General features: G+C 44.3%; 1 pseudogene; it reads right to left on the bottom strand.

The window, feature by feature from the left end:
• Window positions 1-230: 230 nt before the first annotated feature.
• LOC140374688 (tripartite motif-containing protein 16-like) lies at window positions 231-3,262 on the bottom strand (annotated as a pseudogene).
• Window positions 3,263-6,103: the final 2,841 nt, after the last annotated feature.

Genomic DNA, 6,103 nt, shown 5'->3' with positions numbered 1-6,103 from the left:
TTTCTTCAGCTAAAGCGGATTGTGGCAGACATTTTGAGCTTTTACTGGACAAATACTGGCAGAAAAGTCCAGCTCACAATAGTTTTTCATCTTAACTACGGATATATGACACGCTTTAGCGCAGATTTGACTTTTTGTGAAGCTCAGATACAATTCTGAGGCTGGAAAATAGTATTTACTTCCAATAGAAAAGCAAACGATGTGACATTGGTCCAAACTTGTTGTTTCCATTTCCTGGTAAAGACTTAAAACCATCGGCGTTTTCATCTGCTGTCTGTTCATCTTTGAAATTGTATTAAGCTCCGCCTCCTTTGGCCTCCAGTTCCCTCTATTGCAGAAGTTTGAACATTCTGATGACAGACATAGTATTTGAACAGATCTATTATTCCCTGCATTGACCTTTGACTCATTGTGTTTGTGTTCCATGTTGCAGTTTGGCTAAAGCATTAGTGACTTAAGCTGATTGGACAGTGTTGCTCAAACAGGGGTGCAGGGCCGTAACTAGTTTCTTTGCCTGGTTTTATTCCACAAAGCGCCTCCTGCACCTTTAAAGTCCATTTGCTTTGACTTTTTCAGGGACACTGGGTTATTGAAGCTCATACTGCAAGTGTGGCGCTTATCCCAGAGACGACCAGCAGAGGGCGCCGGAGGAAGCTTTATTCACCCCACAACAACTCAGAGAACAATCACAAAGTGACTTTATTTAAGATTTAATAACAGGAGAGCATGTTTGATGAGTTTTGAAAGATGATGATTTGCTGTAAAAGGTCAGATTTGCTGTGTTTGTGGATTAGAGGAAGTTGGTGCTTTTGGAGGCACTTACAGGAGGAATAATGACTTATGTCTTCAAACCAGATCAACCTTTGTGTGACTTTTGCCTCTGATAAACTACGACACACAGTTTATGATGTTTTGCCAGTTTGTGCTGATCTTTGGACTTTGAGGAGAAGTTTTGATGTTTTTACTGCTGTGGAAGATCTGCACCTAAACTGGACTAAATCTGACCCAGTTGAAAGTGTTTTCACTGTAAACAAAGAGCTGTTTTATTCAAATACTATTCACTTTCACCTTCCACTGTGTAAAGGAACAAAGTACACAAGTAAAAGTGCTGTATTTAAGTCTCATCTTTGTGTATTTGTACTTTACTGAAGTGTTTTTTACAGTGGATACTTTTGACTTTTACTTCACTACATTTGAGACAAGTATCTGCACTTTTTACTCCGCTACATTTTTGAAGTAGAAAGTACTTTTCATTTGGTTTGAGGAGTTATTTTAAGCACGTTGATGGTGACATCCTGCCACAGGGTTTTGAGTTCTAAAATTTATATTCTTTTTGTGCATTTATATTTCACCACCATCGTCTGTTCATGAATATTCATTAATTAGGCAAAGTTTGTAAAGATTTAGAGACAAACAGAGTTGAGTAAAGTACATTCCATAAATCTCCTCTTTGTTCTTCCTCCAGTGTTTCTCAATCTCTGGTTCTGATGTTGTTTTTTATGTCCTGAGAGCAGCAAGTCCAGTTTAAGTCCTGGTTTAGGAAAATATCAGGATCAAAAAAGTCTCGACTGTGACTGTTCAGGAGCTTATTTCAGTTTAAGAAAATGTGCAGTGGATTTATAATAAACTAAGACTCCAGCGTGTAGAGGCTGAGTGAACTGAGTCTGGACTCTGTGGAGGAGCCTCATGTTTAGACCCTGAACGCTGTAAAAGGACAGAGCCCCTGCGCTGTGGTCCAGGCAAACCCCTATTCTGAACCCAACCGGACCTGGGATCTTAGATTTGACTTTGTTGAACACAAATAACACTGTGACAGTTTAAGGACAAGGATTTCTCATTTTTTCCAAACACTGTCTCTCTCAGTATAAGCAGCTGCTATTAGAACCGTCCCGCTCCACTCCAGCTCCCAGTAACAGCGGCCCGTCAGCTCCTCTGGACTCAGGACCTGACACACACTGAATCTGTCTGGATGATCAGGATAACTCTGATATTCATCCACAGATGTCACTCTTCTGTTTCCATCAGACAGAGACAGATCTTCACTTGCTGTGTTTGGGTCCAGAGTGATGTCTCGTGCATATCTGAGGAAGTCCTCTCTGCAGCTCGGCTCAGGCCTCAGTTCATCCTGGACTTGAACCTTGGCCTCCTCCAGAAAGACCTGCAGTTTGTCCCTGAGTTCAGACACAGCTCTGGACACGTCCTCAAAGTCCCTCCTTGATCCGGTCTGGATCCTGGACTCTGTGTGCTGTGTGTTTGTGGCCAGAGGGGGGCAGCGCAGTATAAACTGGTTGTGGTCAGGGGTGAGGGACAGTGTGTCCAGCTCAGAGATGCTCCTCTTCAGCTCAGTCACGTCCTGCTGCAGTTGGTCCTGGAGCTCTTGGACTGGGCTCAGTTGGGTCTTCTCCTGGGAGAGGATCTGCTGCTCCACTTCAGAGCGTCTTTTCTCCAGGAGAAGGACCATCTCTCTGAAGCTGTCCTCACTGCACTGCAGCGCTCTCTGGGCAGAGCAGCTGATGTCCTGGGCCTCCTGTTGGAGCCTCTGCAGGTCTGTCTCTTTGTGCTGGAGGCTCTGGAGCAGCAGGGCCCTCCTGGCCGGCAGCTGTGCCTGCCTCTGGGCCCTCTCTGAGGCAGAGGACACGGTGTCGTGGCCCTTGTGATGCTCCATGCAGCAGACCACACACAGGAGCTGCCCGTCGGTGCGGCAGAACATCTTCTTGACCTCGTTGTGCTCAGAGCACAGGTTCTCCTGGAGGTGGTGTGAGGGCGCCACCAGCTGGTGTCTCTGAAGCGCTGCAGTGTCATGATGAGGCTGGAGGTGGCTCTCACAGTAAGAGGCCACACACTGCAGACAGGAGCGCAGCGCCTTCAGCTTCCTCCCAGTGCACACGTCACAGCTCACATCTCCAGGAGCGGCGTAGCAGTGGTCAGCAGGGGGCGCTGTGAGCCCTCTCCTCTTCAGCTCCTCCACTAAACCTGCTAACATGATGTTTTTGATGGGGACAGGCCTGGGGCTGAAGCTCTGCCTGCACTGAGGGCAGCTGTAGACCGGCCTCTCTGTCTCCTCTCTGTCCCAGTGGCTGTGGATGCAGCTGCTGCAGTAGCTGTGTCCACAGGGAATAGTGAGCGGCTCCTTCAGGTCCTCCAAACACACGGAGCAGCTCAGAGCCGCCGGGTCCACTGTGCTCTGCGCCATTTCTCCCTCTGAGAGCAGGAGGAGTGTCACTTCCTCAGAACAGAAACTCTGAGTCAGAGACACACCTCTGGATCATGTGACAAACAGGTTTGTTCTTGTCACTCGTCTCCACAGTTCAAAACAGACTCAGACTGAAGCCCTGAACTGTGCAGAGTTTAGACATGAGCACAAACACAGAAGGATCCACCTGGCCCCTCCTCATTCACCTGCACCACAATAGAGAGGTCAAAGGTCATGCAGTAAAACCTCCTAAAAGATTTTGTCTCCTCAAATATCTAAAACACAGCAAGTTTGCACGTGTTTAAGGAGTGTCAGGTTGAACCATTACTTTGGAACATTTCACTTCTGATCAGAAAAATGTACCAAAGCAACTGAGAAAACTGGAAAAGGAAGAGATTTTGATCTTTATTAAACCAACACAAAACAGACACAGGTGTTTTCAGAATAAATGTATAAAAGGTCAAGACCTCCGGTTATGGTAGTGCTTTGAGCTGACGCACCCACACCGCTGCTTTGTTAGCTTGGTTAGCTTCATTGGCTTCGTTAGCCTCATTAGCTTGTGATGCGGGCTGTTTTTCAATGCGGCTTTATTTGTTTTGGTCCTGTAGCGTGGCTTTTCTTCCTCTTTGGGATTAGGTAGGTAAATCTTGCAGCAGCGGTGTGGGGTGCGTACTGCATTTCTTTATTTAATTGGAGATTAGGAGTTTTGTCAACACATGGGGAAATTTCGGTGTTGCAACGCAAGTAGATGCTGTAATGGGAGAAAATGGGTCGCGTCATGTCATTCTAATGTTGTTTTAGGCCATGACATGTCACGGAATTAATATCTGTGTTGTTCTCCTGTGTGCAGATGGGATAAGAATATGGGGTCCTGATTATACTGAATATCTACTGTCCGGCGCCTCTTAATCATCAATTAATGCGTCAGGACCGGATTCAGTGTGGAAATGGTCTTTGATTAAACCTCTGAAGAGATGGCTGGAACCGTCACAGACGTGATAGTCTGGTCTATCTCTTTTTGAGCTGATTTGGGTTGTGATTATGTTATGTTTGTTACCACCTATAAAAGGTGTACTTTGTAAATTGTAAAGTTAGGTAGGGACAGAACGAACTTGTCTTAGGGAGAGAGAGGGTGTTTATCCACTGTGCACGTGAATAAACTTCCACCTTTTGAGAGAGACCGAGAGACTCTGTTTCTGCTTCAAGTTATTGCCTGGTTACTCTTTACTTGATCATTGTTTACAGGAAACCGCCGTAACAATACAGAAGAGAAGAACAGATAACTTAGAGGAAGTTTTAAAAAACACTTAATAGAAAAACTCTTATAAACAAATCTCATATCAGCAGAACCTCTCATATTCTTAATGAGGAATAAAGGGAAAAAAATTCAATAAAAAGATAAAATCAAATTAAAATAGCTAGCATAAGACAAAATAATACTAATAATAGTGGTAAAGTAAACGCTCTTATTTACATAAGTTATATGCACATGAATATGACAGTATTGCACACGATTAAGTCAGTATTGTACATGGGTATGACAGTATTGCACATGATTATGTCAGTATTGCACAGGATTATGTCAGTCAGTATTGCATATGGGTATGTCAGTATTGCACATCGGTATGACAGTATTGCACATCGGTATGACAGTATTGCACATGACAGTATTGCACATCGGTATGACAGTATTGCACATGTCAGTATTGCACATGGGTATGACAGTATTGCACATGGGTATGACAGTGTTTGTTGTAGAGTCTGACAGCAGCAGAAGGAAAGACTGTGAAACGTCACCTTCACACAGCGAGGGTGGATCAGTCACTGAAGCTGCTCTCCAGAGCGGACAGAGTGTCCTGCAGGGGGCGACACTCATGGTCCAGATGGTCCACATCACATGATCTTTCTGGGAGGAGTCTGTATGTTCTCCCCGTGTTACCTTGGGTTCTCTCCAGGTTCTCTGGCTCTGATTTTTTTGTTACAAACACTTAAAATTGATCATAATTCCATCCAATGTCTTTTAAATATTGACGCTACTTCCAACAATCTTGTACTTTGAACATTGTCACGACACAGGGTTTTAAAAGGTCGACATGTGTGACGTTTTCACTGTGTTGAAATCAAAACCGACTCTGCTCAGCTCCGACTGTTCTCCAAATGATGATTAGAAGTTATCTGAGCGAGGCTTGAACCGTGCGGCAGAAACAGCGGCGTCCTTCATCAAGAGAATACGGTTCTGGTTTTGTCTCCATTTAGTCCTGGTTTAGACCTGGTTTAAGCCTGGTTTAGTTCTGGTTTAACCCTGGTTTAGCCTTGGTTCAGTCCCGGCTCAGTCCCGGTTCGGTCCCGACTCAGTCCCGGCTCAGTCCTGGCTCGGTCCGCGTTTGTGGAGCTCGGTCGAAGTCCGTCAAACTTCTGGAGGTAAAGTGATCAACCATTTTCTCATAGACTTCTAAAAAAAAACACTAATATTAAGATAGTAGAAAAAGCTTCAGTTGTACTATGGAACACGCCTGGACGAATGAGGGATTACACCGACACTAATATTAAGAGTTTTGAGTGGCAGCTAAGAGTTCTTTGAGTGGTTGACAGTGAAACGATTATTTCTATTAAACATGGAGAAATTTTGAATACAACGTCAACAAAAGAAAGGATTAAATGTGGTGACTGAAGAGCTTTTAGATTTAATAACACCGCCGCCTTTGTTATGAAAGGGCTTTTCATATTTAGAGTCTGTAAAATCCAGAGAGACCAGAAAAATCGGCACTTTTTACTCGTAACGATCGGACGATTATACTCTGATTGACTAATGTCCGAAAACACATTTAACACTAAGTAAGAACTAAGTTAAATTTTCACCTGATTGAACGTCTTTGCAAGTCCCTGTGATGGTTAAATATGTATTTTCAG

This window comes from Eucyclogobius newberryi, unplaced genomic scaffold, assembly GCF_026437365.1.
Source record: "Eucyclogobius newberryi isolate DKJ021-1_F unplaced genomic scaffold, fEucNew1.0.hap1 SCAF_3, whole genome shotgun sequence".
Lineage (NCBI taxonomy): Eukaryota > Metazoa > Chordata > Actinopteri > Gobiiformes > Gobiidae > Eucyclogobius > Eucyclogobius newberryi.
This window is presented reverse-complemented; position numbering and strand designations above follow the sequence as displayed.